Here is an 18908-nt window from a genome sequence, read left to right on the forward strand (position 1 = left end):
GGTTTCTTTTAAGCCCAAACCACCACCCCCTGTCCTCAACCAAGGTCCTTTTTAGGACCACCTGACAACGTTCAGATTAGCAGTGAAGGTCCCCCACCTCACGAGTTTCCACCCACCCACCCACTACACCCCCTGCCCATGTCTGCCACTCTACTACTACTACTACTACTACATCTATTAGTATTATTCTGGGGGATGCGGGAAATAGGTTCTATTCATTTATCTCTTTAATTCAACTCACACATCACATTGCTATTTGAATTCGTGTATGCATGCTGTTGATATTGTTTTATTTATCTCAAATGTGAAGAAAGGAGAGAATAAATTTTATATTTTTCTTTCACCCACCCACCACCCTATCCATTGCTTTTTAAAATATATATATAAAAAAAAAAAAAGAAAAACCCTTTAGGGTTAGAGCTAGATATCTAGATCTTAATCGGAGAGCAGAAATTATTCTTAACGACTACACGCCATAGATTATTTAATTATTAGAAGCCTAACTAACCTATTCGTTTCACGATGTAAACAAACCACTGCGAGTACGGAGCGGAGTACGAGAATATTATTTCGTTCGTACTCGACCAATCAGCGTTCGAGATTCTCTCGTACTCGCATAATGAGCTCGCTCGTACTCGCATAATTAGGTGTAGGGAAATATTTCAGTTTTATTCGCACAAAACGGTGAAAATAACGTCTAATATCATATTTTAACATGACAAACGTGGATCTTTTCTATGCCTACACGTGTGGGCAATGAAACTCTTTATTTTTTATCCAAGGGTCGCATAGCAGAATAGGTGAAAAAATGACTTTGAAAACGACACCGTTAGCCGACAAGCCAGCAACATTCCAGTCGACACGGCAAGCTGCTTTTTCATTGGCTGGCTCATTCGCCGACCGCTTTTGGTTGGGCGGTGTCCGCCATATTGAACGAACTCGAGCCCAGGACCGTATATAAGGAGCGAGTTTCTCTGCAGACGGCGTTTTTCGAACACTCCTTCATCAACAAAGAAGAAAAATTCAATATGTCTGGCCGAGGCAAAGGTGGTAAGGGACTCGGCAAAGGAGGCGCCAAGCGTCACAGGAAGGTGTTGCGTGATAACATCCAAGGTATCACCAAGCCAGCCATCCGTCGTCTTGCTCGCAGAGGTGGTGTCAAACGTATCTCTGGTCTGATCTACGAAGAAACCAGAGGTGTCCTCAAGGTGTTCCTTGAAAATGTCATCCGTGATGCCGTCACCTACACTGAGCACGCCAAGAGGAAGACCGTCACTGCTATGGATGTCGTCTATGCTCTGAAACGTCAAGGTCGCACCCTGTACGGCTTCGGCGGTTAAACTCAACCCAGGACCACCCATTTGTTCTACCCATCCGGCCCTTATTAGGGCCACCCATACGTTTCCGAATTAGCTCGAGTGGTTGTAACCCCTACACGAATGTTTTCCATACCTACCCCTTATTTAACTTACTGAGTTACTTCTAATTATTAGGTTGTAGCCTACTTAGTTTATTTATTTAATTTGGGCAGAGTGGTCATCTTTCCTTTGTTGGTTTTTAAGGGGTTTGTTTCCATGGGTGGGTAGGATCGAGGTAGCCTACCGTGAAGGCACAAAAGAAACAAACAAAAAATATTTCGATATTACAAAAGTGTTCACAGGTATGTGGTGAACTTAGGAAAGAGTGCAGGTGGTAAGAATAGGTGTCCAGTGGGGCAAAAAATAAAAGACAAAAGATGAAAAAAAGTCTACAACACGTGGTGTTCCCAAGCGGTCACCCATCTAAGTACTAACCACGCCCGACGTTGCTTGACTGCGGTGATCGGACGAGAACCGGTATTTTCAACGTGGTATGGCCGTAGACATCTGTGTGAGAAAATTGGGGCTTATAAATATACTCAAACGAAATCAGCAGTTATTCGTCCTTTTCTGGCTACAATAATGATTTCACTGCTTTCCTCATATTATTTCAATAATAAAAAACGCCCTAAATCTCCACAAAAGCGAAACATTGTTTTAATATCGAATACTATGTGCCTTTTTTTCCCTCTACAGCCATTGGTCGCTATTTTTAACCTGAGGCGGTAACCACCGGTAGACTTCCCTGAGCTACTAATTTTCGAGCATCGCGCGTTGTAAAATACAAAATAAATACATTTTCCCCATTTTCCTTGACTAAAATCAGAAAACCAGGTGCCCCCTGCATCCGACCTGTCCTTTAACTATCGCTTTCATGTGAAATGATCTATCGGAAAGGCGATACTTTAACTTTTTTGGGTCTCCCGCTCACTCACTCCTTCCGAAACATTCTGCACGAATTCATTCAATTTTAATCCAACTCATCACATAGATCTAGATCTAGCCGCCTACAAGTCTACTAATTTAATGTTTGAGAAATAGTTCAATGCTTTTCATTTATTAATTATTCTTTTAACCTTTTCCCACGACAACTGGCACATTTATTTTCAGTCTATTAATATTCTGGCTTCATTTTAAAACACGCAACTAGGCGACGATCTAGAATTCTAGATCTAACGCTCTAGCTTAACTAAAATAATATAAACAGGAGGGTAGATCTATTCAAAATACTGTTTCAAAAATTACAATAATAATTTCACGGTGAAAAAAAAAAGGCAGGCGATCCATGGTTAATTAAATGCTAATTAAGGATGTTGCTTAAAAGGTTAGGTTGGCCTGGGACGCCAGTATTTCTCTAGAGTCTAGATCTAGAATTTCTAGATTCTGTAGGAATGAGTAGCCTAGGTATTAATAATTAAATGCATTAGTAATTATTAGTAAATAACATAAGATTTAGTTCAGTAAAAACTAATAGATCTAGATTTTAGGTCCAATGTTGGCTATCAGACTTGATGCTTGATTGTAATGATTATTAGGTTTGAGCAATTAATTTTTTTAAACATTTTTTTTAATTATTAGTATTAGTGATAAGTCATCATTAGTGGGAGTAAATTTACTTCTTTCCAGTCTGGTTCTGGGTTTCCTTGTAGCCTATATAATCTAGATCTAGTTGGTGATAATATTAATAAATATTGTTTCCCATTTTAAATACTCAGGCGGTTTGTTTGAAAGTCTGACCGCAGCTCCATATTCATTGACTGTCGAAGCAGCGCATAAAATGAATTAGCTTATATCCAGGGCTGGCCTGGTCTGCCTGTTATTGTGACTGAATTGTCCTACAGACAAGACCTGAAGAAGCCCTCGTTAAGTAATAAGTGTACAGCTTGCTTTTAGCCTGGCGCGGGGATCTTTCACCGGCCACTTTAACATTCTGCGACAGGGCAGGCCTTTACTTTAAGCTTTAATCTTAGCTGGTTCCGCTTTAACACAGGGTATTCTTTTGTCTTTAAGTATACCGCTTTCTTTCATCAGCCTGGAACCCTGTGTCTGCTACCGGTATCTCATCCGGCAGGGCAAAACAATTTCCAGTTTTTAAATTAAGCTGATGTCATTTTTAATACCAATGATTAGGATTTTGGCACAATGCTTATTTTTCTATATACACAAGATGAATTTCACATCATTTTCTGATTTCAGTTTAAGTTTGAAAGCATGTAAAATGTCAATTTGTCCTGCTATGTGATTTTTCTTCATTTATTTTTTGCTAGCCCATGGCATCACATTATGAAGACTCTACTAATATCTTTAGGCTGGGGCCAGTACCTTAACCGACTGTCGTCAAATGAAAAAACTGACAGAAGAGCGCAATTTAATACACACAACAGATATATATGTATCCGAACAAACAAATAAATATATTTGAACATATATACATACCTTTATATACGCACACTGATATATACATATATTTACATAATAAATACATTATATATGAATATATCTATATATATAACTTATTTATTTATACATATATATATATATATATATACTTATATATATATATATATATATATATATATATATATATATATATATATATATGTATTATGAATATATATATTAATTCTTATATAATATATATTTGTAAATATAAATTATATATATGTGTGTATATATATATCCTTCTGTTTGCTGGGGTAGAAGAAAAAAACTTATAATTATAATATTCTGAAGGATATTATTTTACTTGAGCGTCTTTCGTCTACACTCAAATATATATATTTGAATATACATTCAAATATATATTCAATGAATATACATTTAGACACACATGTAAATATATATATATATATATATACACAAAACATGCATATATATACATACGTATATATAGACATATATACAATATTCGTCTATGTATATATATTCAATATTTTTACATTATAAATAAATATATATATAAAAATATATATATATATATATATATATATATATTTAAAAAAATATATACATATATGAAATACTTTTTACACATATTTATTTATGCTTCTATAATATATGGAAGGATATTAATTTACTCAAGCGTCTGCCTTGGGTGTTTATATAAAAAGAGAAGGGTTGAACTAATGAGAGGAATAAAAAAAATCTTTATATTCAATCTAATTTATTTATATTGTATATGTTATAGACTGGCATACATTTTTTTCTCTCTGGTTTATGTGAAAGGAGCTTGCAGGGATTCAAATTATTATTTTTTGCATTGAAATTCATTCTTTATTAATCACAGCTATGTTGCAGGCATATAAATACTTCCCTTTGGGCTCAAGTTGCTTTGAAAGAATCCTTGTCAGTATAGAACTAGTACCAGGACCATAAATGTATGCCCCAGGGCAAATGTTAAGAAAACCTCATCATTTTACAACTCCAACTGACCAGGGGCTTAAGAAATGATGCTTCTGCGCAAACTTTCTCGTCAGCCGGTAAGAGATCAACCTCCTTTTGATTGTTTAAATTTAATCTGTGCTGAAATCATTGTGCAGGCTGGCAAAGAAAACCATGAACTTCTTGAAAGCTGTGTACTTGAGCTCATGTTATTTTTTATTTTCTGTATTTTGAAAAAAAAAAAAGTATATATATGATAATAAAAAAAAAAAGTTCAGAGTATTTAATTGTTGTTTTGTCTTGTTAAAGAGAATGTATGTTGTGCAGAAGTGTAACCAACTCATTTTCAAGCCAGGCCTAGCAAAAGACAAAACCAAAAGAATCATATGATATGATGGTAGTAGGAAAAAAGTATATCAGTGAACAAATGGTGGCAGATGCATGCCTTAGCAATCTGACATGGTAGCTTTAATGAAAGAAAAACAAAAATAATAAAAACACCAAAAGCCACACTCACACAGTTATGTTCAACATATATAATGAAGACAGAAAAAAACCAACCCACCAGAATGGATGTATTGTAATGAAAATGGCAGTTAGCACTGGTGATAAGAATCAAAGTGTTGGCTAATAATTCCTATTACAACAGCCAGCCTTATAATCTGAATTAAAACTATTAAATCCCATTCATCCCTTGGATCTATGCCAAACAACACACAATAAATGATATGCATAGAGGTGTGCTGATGCCCTGTGTGAGATGCAGAATGAAATAGTGTTTTTAAAAAAAAGGAGCCACCCAGTAATAAGTATGTGGCCTTTTTATGTCTAGTTTAAAGGATAGAATTAGCATGAAATGTGTTAAGAGAATAGTGTGTGCAGTTGTTGGGATAGGCATATTACTATGTAGGCCTATGTATGTATGTATATCTATCTCTACTTATTAAAGAAAAGAATGACTAAACAAAAAAAAAAAACTGTAACATGGCAGCTACACAGAGTGGGTGGGTGGATGAGGGAGGGAGGGAAAACTCGTTCAATGTAAACCAAACCGAGCTAATTGGGAATGGGTGGAGGCCCTGAAAAGGGCCGAGTAGTAGAGCCACAACAAGCAAGCCAGGTGGTTGTTTGCTGTTGTGTTTATTTGCTGGTGGTGTACTTGGTGACAGCCTTGGTGCCTTCACTGACGGCGTGTTTGGCCAGCTCACCGGGCAGGAGGAGACGGACAGCGGTCTGGATCTCCCTGGAGGTGATGGTGCTGCGCTTGTTGTAGTGGGCAAGACGGCTGGCTTCAGCTGAAATGCGCTCAAAGATGTCGTTGACGAAGGAGTTCATGATGGACATGGCCTTGGAGGAAATGCCAGTGTCAGGGTGCACCTGCTTCAAGACTTTGTAAATGTAGATGCTGTAGCTTTCCTTTCTCCTCCTCTTCTTTTTCTTGTCACCGGTGCGTACGGCTTTAGCCTTACCGGCCTTCTTGGCTCCCTTGGAAGAAACTTTAGGTGGCATGTTGTTTTCTTTTCAATGGCTTGAACAGAAATGAGGCGAACCGACCGCCGGCCGCCCTTTTATATGAAACGGCGAGGAAATTTGGAGAGTACGAGTACGAGTACGAACGCCAAGCCGCTGCGCAGCCAATCAGAACGCTCGCTTGGTGACGAACGGATTTCCTCGCCGTTTCGTATAAAAGGGCCGATCTCGCCGTTAAGTCTTCATTCATCGCCTGCAGCCGTATCGCTGTTAGTCGCTGTATTTCTTCTCGCTCCTAACCAACTCACAATGTCCGGACGTGGTAAAGGCGGTAAAGTCAAGGGAAAGTCCAAGTCTCGCTCCTCCAGGGCAGGCCTTCAATTCCCAGTCGGACGTATTCATCGTCTGTTGAGGAAAGGAAACTATGCTGAGCGTGTCGGTGCTGGTGCCCCAGTCTACCTAGCCGCCGTCCTCGAGTATTTGGCCGCTGAAGTGCTCGAGTTGGCCGGCAACGCTGCCAGAGACAACAAGAAGACAAGAATCATTCCTCGTCACCTCCAGCTGGCCATCCGTAACGACGAAGAGTTGAACAAACTTTTGTCGGGTGTCACCATCGCCCAGGGTGGTGTCCTCCCCAACATCCAGGCCGTGCTTCTGCCCAAGAAGTCACAGAAGACACCCGGTGGCAAGAGCTAAACAGTGTCACCCTGCTGCCCACTGTCCACCTAGCCTACTACTGTCCTTTTCAGGACAACCAAAGTTTACCCAATTAGCTTTCGTTGTGTGTCAATGAACAAAAATCGAGTTTTCCTACCCTACCCTACCCTACCCTACTTGTTTCAAACTTTATTAATAACGTATCAACATGTCAATCACTAGCAGTATGAGATCATTATTATAGATGTATAATACTTACACTGGTTTACACGAGCAGAACAGGGAGGGGGCGGTCATATTAATAGTAGTAACTGGACATATTTTAGGGGTATTCGTTCATAGATACAAATGAAAATAGAATCTATTTTTCTTTAAATGTGCTCCGTTTAACCCCTGTCTACAACAAATAAGGGTGGTCGTTATTTTAAAATTCTATTCTTTAACCTACCGCTAGTCTACCCTTTTTATTTTATATCTTCTTCTTTTTAAAACCAAATATGTTTTTATTAATCCTTCCCCCTCATTTATTTACACACTGTGTAAATACCGCCGATCGGGCGGTCGAATCGGGTCAGAATATCTACCTAGGTCTATAGACTAGGTCTAGATCTAAATTGTTTCAGGCAGTCTATGTTGGGTTCTTTTCTAATCACTCACACACACATTCATAATTCATTGAAGACGACAGAAGCAAACACACCGGATTCCATTGACAAGCGGCACAACCAAGGATTTCATTTGAACGAAGAATATTTTGTGTTATCGGCCCTGTCTGCTATTAATAGATCGCTCGGCTGGATACCGTGTCTAAAAATAATCTGCTATGTCGACGCTGTCTCAACGTTGTGTGGCTGCTACTGGCCAATCAGCGTCGTTAAACTCGTACTCGTCCAATGGGAGAGCTTCGTTGCGCTAAGGGTTTGGCGGACGGTTATAAAAGGGCCAGCAGCGCTGAGCTGCCGCATTTCCTTAACAGTCAGTTAAGATCATTCAAAAAAAAAAAGATGGCTCGTACCAAACAAACCGCCCGAAAATCTACTGGAGGCAAAGCCCCACGTAAACAGCTGGCCACCAAAGCCGCCAGAAAGTCAGCACCAGCCACCGGCGGTGTTAAGAAGCCCCATCGTTACAGGCCTGGAACCGTCGCCCTGAGAGAAATCCGTCGTTACCAGAAGAGCACTGAGCTGCTCATTCGCAAGCTGCCATTCCAGCGCCTGGTCAGAGAAATCGCCCAGGACTTCAAGACTGACCTTCGCTTCCAGAGCTCCGCTGTCATGGCCCTGCAGGAGGCTAGCGAGGCTTACCTCGTCGGTCTGTTTGAAGACACCAACCTGTGCGCCATCCACGCCAAGCGTGTCACCATCATGCCCAAGGACATCCAGCTAGCCAGACGTATCCGTGGTGAGCGTGCTTAAGAGGTTTCTTTTAAGCCCAAACCACCACCCCCTGTCCTCAACCAAGGTCCTTTTTAGGACCACCTGACAACGTTCAGATTAGCAGTGAAGGTCCCCCACCTCACGAGTTTCCACCCACCCACCCACTACACCCCCTGCCCATGTCTGCCACTCTACTACTACTACTACTACTACATCTATTAGTATTATTCTGGGGGATGCGGGAAATAGGTTCTATTCATTTATCTCTTTAATTCAACTCACACATCACATTGCTATTTGAATTCGTGTATGCATGCTGTTGATATTGTTTTATTTATCTCAAATGTGAAGAAAGGAGAGAATAAATTTTATATTTTTCTTTCACCCACCCACCACCCTATCCATTGCTTTTTAAAATATATATATAAAAAAAAAAAAAGAAAAACCCTTTAGGGTTAGAGCTAGATATCTAGATCTTAATCGGAGAGCAGAAATTATTCTTAACGACTACACGCCATAGATTATTTAATTATTAGAAGCCTAACTAACCTATTCGTTTCACGATGTAAACAAACCACTGCGAGTACGGAGCGGAGTACGAGAATATTATTTCGTTCGTACTCGACCAATCAGCGTTCGAGATTCTCTCGTACTCGCATAATGAGCTCGCTCGTACTCGCATAATTAGGTGTAGGGAAATATTTCAGTTTTATTCGCACAAAACGGTGAAAATAACGTCTAATATCATATTTTAACATGACAAACGTGGATCTTTTCTATGCCTACACGTGTGGGCAATGAAACTCTTTATTTTTTATCCAAGGGTCGCATAGCAGAATAGGTGAAAAAATGACTTTGAAAACGACACCGTTAGCCGACAAGCCAGCAACATTCCAGTCGACACGGCAAGCTGCTTTTTCATTGGCTGGCTCATTCGCCGACCGCTTTTGGTTGGGCGGTGTCCGCCATATTGAACGAACTCGAGCCCAGGACCGTATATAAGGAGCGAGTTTCTCTGCAGACGGCGTTTTTCGAACACTCCTTCATCAACAAAGAAGAAAAATTCAATATGTCTGGCCGAGGCAAAGGTGGTAAGGGACTCGGCAAAGGAGGCGCCAAGCGTCACAGGAAGGTGTTGCGTGATAACATCCAAGGTATCACCAAGCCAGCCATCCGTCGTCTTGCTCGCAGAGGTGGTGTCAAACGTATCTCTGGTCTGATCTACGAAGAAACCAGAGGTGTCCTCAAGGTGTTCCTTGAAAATGTCATCCGTGATGCCGTCACCTACACTGAGCACGCCAAGAGGAAGACCGTCACTGCTATGGATGTCGTCTATGCTCTGAAACGTCAAGGTCGCACCCTGTACGGCTTCGGCGGTTAAACTCAACCCAGGACCACCCATTTGTTCTACCCATCCGGCCCTTATTAGGGCCACCCATACGTTTCCGAATTAGCTCGAGTGGTTGTAACCCCTACACGAATGTTTTCCATACCTACCCCTTATTTAACTTACTGAGTTACTTCTAATTATTAGGTTGTAGCCTACTTAGTTTATTTATTTAATTTGGGCAGAGTGGTCATCTTTCCTTTGTTGGTTTTTAAGGGGTTTGTTTCCATGGGTGGGTAGGATCGAGGTAGCCTACCGTGAAGGCACAAAAGAAACAAACAAAAAATATTTCGATATTACAAAAGTGTTCACAGGTATGTGGTGAACTTAGGAAAGAGTGCAGGTGGTAAGAATAGGTGTCCAGTGGGGCAAAAAATAAAAGACAAAAGATGAAAAAAAGTCTACAACACGTGGTGTTCCCAAGCGGTCACCCATCTAAGTACTAACCACGCCCGACGTTGCTTGACTGCGGTGATCGGACGAGAACCGGTATTTTCAACGTGGTATGGCCGTAGACATCTGTGTGAGAAAATTGGGGCTTATAAATATACTCAAACGAAATCAGCAGTTATTCGTCCTTTTCTGGCTACAATAATGATTTCACTGCTTTCCTCATATTATTTCAATAATAAAAAACGCCCTAAATCTCCACAAAAGCGAAACATTGTTTTAATATCGAATACTATGTGCCTTTTTTTCCCTCTACAGCCATTGGTCGCTATTTTTAACCTGAGGCGGTAACCACCGGTAGACTTCCCTGAGCTACTAATTTTCGAGCATCGCGCGTTGTAAAATACAAAATAAATACATTTTCCCCATTTTCCTTGACTAAAATCAGAAAACCAGGTGCCCCCTGCATCCGACCTGTCCTTTAACTATCGCTTTCATGTGAAATGATCTATCGGAAAGGCGATACTTTAACTTTTTTGGGTCTCCCGCTCACTCACTCCTTCCGAAACATTCTGCACGAATTCATTCAATTTTAATCCAACTCATCACATAGATCTAGATCTAGCCGCCTACAAGTCTACTAATTTAATGTTTGAGAAATAGTTCAATGCTTTTCATTTATTAATTATTCTTTTAACCTTTTCCCACGACAACTGGCACATTTATTTTCAGTCTATTAATATTCTGGCTTCATTTTAAAACACGCAACTAGGCGACGATCTAGAATTCTAGATCTAACGCTCTAGCTTAACTAAAATAATATAAACAGGAGGGTAGATCTATTCAAAATACTGTTTCAAAAATTACAATAATAATTTCACGGTGAAAAAAAAAAGGCAGGCGATCCATGGTTAATTAAATGCTAATTAAGGATGTTGCTTAAAAGGTTAGGTTGGCCTGGGACGCCAGTATTTCTCTAGAGTCTAGATCTAGAATTTCTAGATTCTGTAGGAATGAGTAGCCTAGGTATTAATAATTAAATGCATTAGTAATTATTAGTAAATAACATAAGATTTAGTTCAGTAAAAACTAATAGATCTAGATTTTAGGTCCAATGTTGGCTATCAGACTTGATGCTTGATTGTAATGATTATTAGGTTTGAGCAATTAATTTTTTTAAACATTTTTTTTAATTATTAGTATTAGTGATAAGTCATCATTAGTGGGAGTAAATTTACTTCTTTCCAGTCTGGTTCTGGGTTTCCTTGTAGCCTATATAATCTAGATCTAGTTGGTGATAATATTAATAAATATTGTTTCCCATTTTAAATACTCAGGCGGTTTGTTTGAAAGTCTGACCGCAGCTCCATATTCATTGACTGTCGAAGCAGCGCATAAAATGAATTAGCTTATATCCAGGGCTGGCCTGGTCTGCCTGTTATTGTGACTGAATTGTCCTACAGACAAGACCTGAAGAAGCCCTCGTTAAGTAATAAGTGTACAGCTTGCTTTTAGCCTGGCGCGGGGATCTTTCACCGGCCACTTTAACATTCTGCGACAGGGCAGGCCTTTACTTTAAGCTTTAATCTTAGCTGGTTCCGCTTTAACACAGGGTATTCTTTTGTCTTTAAGTATACCGCTTTCTTTCATCAGCCTGGAACCCTGTGTCTGCTACCGGTATCTCATCCGGCAGGGCAAAACAATTTCCAGTTTTTAAATTAAGCTGATGTCATTTTTAATACCAATGATTAGGATTTTGGCACAATGCTTATTTTTCTATATACACAAGATGAATTTCACATCATTTTCTGATTTCAGTTTAAGTTTGAAAGCATGTAAAATGTCAATTTGTCCTGCTATGTGATTTTTCTTCATTTATTTTTTGCTAGCCCATGGCATCACATTATGAAGACTCTACTAATATCTTTAGGCTGGGGCCAGTACCTTAACCGACTGTCGTCAAATGAAAAAACTGACAGAAGAGCGCAATTTAATACACACAACAGATATATATGTATCCGAACAAACAAATAAATATATTTGAACATATATACATACCTTTATATACGCACACTGATATATACATATATTTACATAATAAATACATTATATATGAATATATCTATATATATAACTTATTTATTTATACATATATATATATATACATATACTTATATATATATATATATATATATATATATATATATATATATATATATATGTATTATGAATATATATATTAATTCTTATATAATATATATTTGTAAATATAAATTATATATATGTGTGTATATATATATCCTTCTGTTTGCTGGGGTAGAAGAAAAAAAACTTATAATTATAATATTCTGAAGGATATTATTTTACTTGAGCGTCTTTCGTCTACACTCAAATATATATATTTGAATATACATTCAAATATATATTCAATGAATATACATTTAGACACACATGTAAATATATATATATATATATACACAAAACATGCATATATATACATACGTATATATAGACATATATACAATATTCGTCTATGTATATATATTCAATATTTTTACATTATAAATAAATATATATATAAAAATATATATATATATATATATATATATATATTTAAAAAAATATATACATATATGAAATACTTTTTACACATATTTATTTATGCTTCTATAATATATGGAAGGATATTAATTTACTCAAGCGTCTGCCTTGGGTGTTTATATAAAAAGAGAAGGGTTGAACTAATGAGAGGAATAAAAAAAATCTTTATATTCAATCTAATTTATTTATATTGTATATGTTATAGACTGGCATACATTTTTTTCTCTCTGGTTTATGTGAAAGGAGCTTGCAGGGATTCAAATTATTATTTTTTGCATTGAAATTCATTCTTTATTAATCACAGCTATGTTGCAGGCATATAAATACTTCCCTTTGGGCTCAAGTTGCTTTGAAAGAATCCTTGTCAGTATAGAACTAGTACCAGGACCATAAATGTATGCCCCAGGGCAAATGTTAAGAAAACCTCATCATTTTACAACTCCAACTGACCAGGGGCTTAAGAAATGATGCTTCTGCGCAAACTTTCTCGTCAGCCGGTAAGAGATCAACCTCCTTTTGATTGTTTAAATTTAATCTGTGCTGAAATCATTGTGCAGGCTGGCAAAGAAAACCATGAACTTCTTGAAAGCTGTGTACTTGAGCTCATGTTATTTTTTATTTTCTGTATTTTGAAAAAAAAAAAAAGTATATATATGATAATAAAAAAAAAAAGTTCAGAGTATTTAATTGTTGTTTTGTCTTGTTAAAGAGAATGTATGTTGTGCAGAAGTGTAACCAACTCATTTTCAAGCCAGGCCTAGCAAAAGACAAAACCAAAAGAATCATATGATATGATGGTAGTAGGAAAAAAGTATATCAGTGAACAAATGGTGGCAGATGCATGCCTTAGCAATCTGACATGGTAGCTTTAATGAAAGAAAAACAAAAATAATAAAAACACCAAAAGCCACACTCACACAGTTATGTTCAACATATATAATGAAGACAGAAAAAAACCAACCCACCAGAATGGATGTATTGTAATGAAAATGGCAGTTAGCACTGGTGATAAGAATCAAAGTGTTGGCTAATAATTCCTATTACAACAGCCAGCCTTATAATCTGAATTAAAACTATTAAATCCCATTCATCCCTTGGATCTATGCCAAACAACACACAATAAATGATATGCATAGAGGTGTGCTGATGCCCTGTGTGAGATGCAGAATGAAATAGTGTTTTTAAAAAAAAGGAGCCACCCAGTAATAAGTATGTGGCCTTTTTATGTCTAGTTTAAAGGATAGAATTAGCATGAAATGTGTTAAGAGAATAGTGTGTGCAGTTGTTGGGATAGGCATATTACTATGTAGGCCTATGTATGTATGTATATCTATCTCTACTTATTAAAGAAAAGAATGACTAAACAAAAAAAAAAAACTGTAACATGGCAGCTACACAGAGTGGGTGGGTGGATGAGGGAGGGAGGGAAAACTCGTTCAATGTAAACCAAACCGAGCTAATTGGGAATGGGTGGAGGCCCTGAAAAGGGCCGAGTAGTAGAGCCACAACAAGCAAGCCAGGTGGTTGTTTGCTGTTGTGTTTATTTGCTGGTGGTGTACTTGGTGACAGCCTTGGTGCCTTCACTGACGGCGTGTTTGGCCAGCTCACCGGGCAGGAGGAGACGGACAGCGGTCTGGATCTCCCTGGAGGTGATGGTGCTGCGCTTGTTGTAGTGGGCAAGACGGCTGGCTTCAGCTGAAATGCGCTCAAAGATGTCGTTGACGAAGGAGTTCATGATGGACATGGCCTTGGAGGAAATGCCAGTGTCAGGGTGCACCTGCTTCAAGACTTTGTAAATGTAGATGCTGTAGCTTTCCTTTCTCCTCCTCTTCTTTTTCTTGTCACCGGTGCGTACGGCTTTAGCCTTACCGGCCTTCTTGGCTCCCTTGGAAGAAACTTTAGGTGGCATGTTGTTTTCTTTTCAATGGCTTGAACAGAAATGAGGCGAACCGACCGCCGGCCGCCCTTTTATATGAAACGGCGAGGAAATTTGGAGAGTACGAGTACGAGTACGAACGCCAAGCCGCTGCGCAGCCAATCAGAACGCTCGCTTGGTGACGAACGGATTTCCTCGCCGTTTCGTATAAAAGGGCCGATCTCGCCGTTAAGTCTTCATTCATCGCCTGCAGCCGTATCGCTGTTAGTCGCTGTATTTCTTCTCGCTCCTAACCAACTCACAATGTCCGGACGTGGTAAAGGCGGTAAAGTCAAGGGAAAGTCCAAGTCTCGCTCCTCCAGGGCAGGCCTTCAATTCCCAGTCGGACGTATTCATCGTCTGTTGAGGAAAGGAAACTATGCTGAGCGTGTCGGTGCTGGTGCCCCAGTCTACCTAGCCGCCGTCCTCGAGTATTTGGCCGCTGAAGTGCTCGAGTTGGCCGGCAACGCTGCCAGAGACAACAAGAAGACAAGAATCATTCCTCGTCACCTCCAGCTGGCCATCCGTAACGACGAAGAGTTGAACAAACTTTTGTCGGGTGTCACCATCGCCCAGGGTGGTGTCCTCCCCAACATCCAGGCCGTGCTTCTGCCCAAGAAGTCACAGAAGACACCCGGTGGCAAGAGCTAAACAGTGTCACCCTGCTGCCCACTGTCCACCTAGCCTACTACTGTCCTTTTCAGGACAACCAAAGTTTACCCAATTAGCTTTCGTTGTGTGTCAATGAACAAAAATCGAGTTTTCCTACCCTACCCTACCCTACCCTACTTGTTTCAAACTTTATTAATAACGTATCAACATGTCAATCACTAGCAGTATGAGATCATTATTATAGATGTATAATACTTACACTGGTTTACACGAGCAGAACAGGGAGGGGGCGGTCATATTAATAGTAGTAACTGGACATATTTTAGGGGTATTCGTTCATAGATACAAATGAAAATAGAATCTATTTTTCTTTAAATGTGCTCCGTTTAACCCCTGTCTACAACAAATAAGGGTGGTCGTTATTTTAAAATTCTATTCTTTAACCTACCGCTAGTCTACCCTTTTTATTTTATATCTTCTTCTTTTTAAAACCAAATATGTTTTTATTAATCCTTCCCCCTCATTTATTTACACACTGTGTAAATACCGCCGATCGGGCGGTCGAATCGGGTCAGAATATCTACCTAGGTCTATAGACTAGGTCTAGATCTAAATTGTTTCAGGCAGTCTATGTTGGGTTCTTTTCTAATCACTCACACACACATTCATAATTCATTGAAGACGACAGAAGCAAACACACCGGATTCCATTGACAAGCGGCACAACCAAGGATTTCATTTGAACGAAGAATATTTTGTGTTATCGGCCCTGTCTGCTATTAATAGATCGCTCGGCTGGATACCGTGTCTAAAAATAATCTGCTATGTCGACGCTGTCTCAACGTTGTGTGGCTGCTACTGGCCAATCAGCGTCGTTAAACTCGTACTCGTCCAATGGGAGAGCTTCGTTGCGCTAAGGGTTTGGCGGACGGTTATAAAAGGGCCAGCAGCGCTGAGCTGCCGCATTTCCTTAACAGTCAGTTAAGATCATTCAAAAAAAAAAAGATGGCTCGTACCAAACAAACCGCCCGAAAATCTACTGGAGGCAAAGCCCCACGTAAACAGCTGGCCACCAAAGCCGCCAGAAAGTCAGCACCAGCCACCGGCGGTGTTAAGAAGCCCCATCGTTACAGGCCTGGAAACCGTCGCCCTGAGAGAAATCCGTCGTTACCAGAAGAGCACTGAGCTGCTCATTCGCAAGCTGCCATTCCAGCGCCTGGTCAGAGAAATCGCCCAGGACTTCAAGACTGACCTTCGCTTCCAGAGCTCCGCTGTCATGGCCCTGCAGGAGGCTAGCGAGGCTTACCTCGTCGGTCTGTTTGAAGACACCAACCTGTGCGCCATCCACGCCAAGCGTGTCACCATCATGCCCAAGGACATCCAGCTAGCCAGACGTATCCGTGGTGAGCGTGCTTAAGAGGTTTCTTTTAAGCCCAAACCACCACCCCCTGTCCTCAACCAAGGTCCTTTTTAGGACCACCTGACAACGTTCAGATTAGCAGTGAAGGTCCCCCACCTCACGAGTTTCCACCCACCCACCCACTACACCCCCTGCCCACTGTCTGCCACTCTACTACTACTACTACTACTACATCTATTAGTATTATTCTGGGGGATGCGGGAAATAGGTTCTATTCATTTATCTCTTTAATTCAACTCACACATCACATTGCTATTTGAATTCGTGTATGCATGCTGTTGATATTGTTTTATTTATCTCAAATGTGAAGAAAGGAGAGAATAAATTTTATATTTTTCTTTCACCCACCCACCACCCTATCCATTGCTTTTTAAAATATATATATAAAAAAAAAAAAAGAAAAACCCTTTAGGGTTAGAGCTAGATATCTAGATCTTAATCGGAGAGCAGAAATTATTCTTAACGACTACACGCCATAGATTATTTAATTATTAGAAGCCTAACTAACCTATTCGTTTCACGATGTAAACAAACCACTGCGAGTACGGAGCGGAGTACGAGAATATTATTTCGTTCGTACTCGACCAATCAGCGTTCGAGATTCTCTCGTACTCGCATAATGAGCTCGCTCGTACTCGCATAATTAGGTGTAGGGAAATATTTCAGTTTTATTCGCACAAAACGGTGAAAATAACGTCTAATATCATATTTTAACATGACAAACGTGGATCTTTTCTATGCCTACACGTGTGGGCAATGAAACTCTTTATTTTTTATCCAAGGGTCGCATAGCAGAATAGGTGAAAAAATGACTTTGAAAACGACACCGTTAGCCGACAAGCCAGCAACATTCCAGTCGACACGGCAAGCTGCTTTTTCATTGGCTGGCTCATTCGCCGACCGCTTTTGGTTGGGCGGTGTCCGCCATATTGAACGAACTCGAGCCCAGGACCGTATATAAGGAGCGAGTTTCTCTGCAGACGGCGTTTTTCGAACACTCCTTCATCAACAAAGAAGAAAAATTCAATATGTCTGGCCGAGGCAAAGGTGGTAAGGGACTCGGCAAAGGAGGCGCCAAGCGTCACAGGAAGGTGTTGCGTGATAACATCCAAGGTATCACCAAGCCAGCCATCCGTCGTCTTGCTCGCAGAGGTGGTGTCAAACGTATCTCTGGTCTGATCTACGAAGAAACCAGAGGTGTCCTCAAGGTGTTCCTTGAAAATGTCATCCGTGATGCCGTCACCTACACTGAGCACGCCAAGAGGAAGACCGTCACTGCTATGGATGTCGTCTATGCTCTGAAACGTCAAGGTCGCACCCTGTACGGCTTCGGCGGTTAAACTCAACCCAGGACCACCCATTTGTTCTACCCATTCCGGCCCTTATTAGGGCCACCCATACGTTTCCGAATTAGCTCGAGTGGTTGTAACCCCTACACGAATGTTTTCCATACCTACCCCTTATTTAACTTACTGAGTTACTTCTAATTATTAGGTTGTAGCCTACTTAGTTTATTTATTTAATTTGGGCAGAGTGGTCATCTTTCCTTTGTTGGTTTTTAAGGGGTTTGTTTCCATGGGTGGGTAGGATCGAGGTAGCCTACCGTGAAGGCACAAAAGAAACAAACAAAAAATATTTCGATATTACAAAAGTGTTCACAGGTATGTGGTGAACTTAGGAAAGAGTGCAGGTGGTAAGAATAGGTGTCCAGTGGGGCAAAAAATAAAAGACAAAAGATGAAAAAAAGTCTACAACACGTGGTGTTCCCAAGCGGTCACCCATCTAAGTACTAACCACGCCCGACGTTGCTTGACTGCGGTGATCGGACGAGAACCGGTATTTTCAACGTGGTATGGCCGTAGACATCTGTGTGAGAAAATTGGGGCTTATAAATATACTCAAACGAAATCAGCAGTTATTCGTCCTTTTTCTGGCTACAATAATGATTTCACTGCTTTCCTCATATTATTTCAATAATAAAAAACGCCCTAAATCTCCACAAAAGCGAAACATTGTTTTAATATCGAATACTATGTGCCTTTTTTTTCCCTCTACAGCCATTGGTCGCTATTTTTAACCTGAGGCGGTAACCACCGGTAGACTTCCCTGAGCTACTAATTTTCGAGCATCGCGCGTTGTAAAATACAAAATAAATACATTTTCCCCATTTTCCTTGACTAAAATCAGAAAACCAGGTGCCCCCTGCATCCGACCTGTCCTTTAACTATCGCTTTCATGTGAAATGATCTATCGGAAAGGCGATACTTTAACTTTTTTGGGTCTCCCGCTCACTCACTCCTTCCGAAACATTCTGCACGAATTCATTCAATTTTAATCCAACT

At 39.9% G+C, this 18908-nt stretch overlaps 3 non-coding genes across 3 annotated transcripts; all 3 read right to left on the bottom strand.

The window, feature by feature from the left end:
- Positions 1 to 1744: 1744 nt before the first annotated feature.
- LOC131932987 (5S ribosomal RNA) lies at positions 1745 to 1863 on the bottom strand. The gene has a single exon (XR_009384785.1). It is a non-coding gene; the product is annotated as a 5S ribosomal RNA (ribosomal RNA).
- Positions 1864 to 10027: 8164 nt separating this feature from the next.
- On the bottom strand, positions 10028 to 10146 carry LOC131932981 (5S ribosomal RNA). The gene has a single exon (XR_009384779.1). It is a non-coding gene; the product is annotated as a 5S ribosomal RNA (ribosomal RNA).
- An 8165-nt stretch (positions 10147 to 18311) lies between these two features.
- LOC131932982 (5S ribosomal RNA) lies at positions 18312 to 18430 on the bottom strand. The gene has a single exon (XR_009384780.1). It is a non-coding gene; the product is annotated as a 5S ribosomal RNA (ribosomal RNA).
- Positions 18431 to 18908: the final 478 nt, after the last annotated feature.

This window comes from Physella acuta, unplaced genomic scaffold, assembly GCF_028476545.2.
Source record: "Physella acuta isolate Inbredline_101_S28 unplaced genomic scaffold, ASM2847654v3 ptg002336l, whole genome shotgun sequence".
Taxonomy (NCBI): domain Eukaryota; kingdom Metazoa; phylum Mollusca; class Gastropoda; family Physidae; genus Physella; species Physella acuta.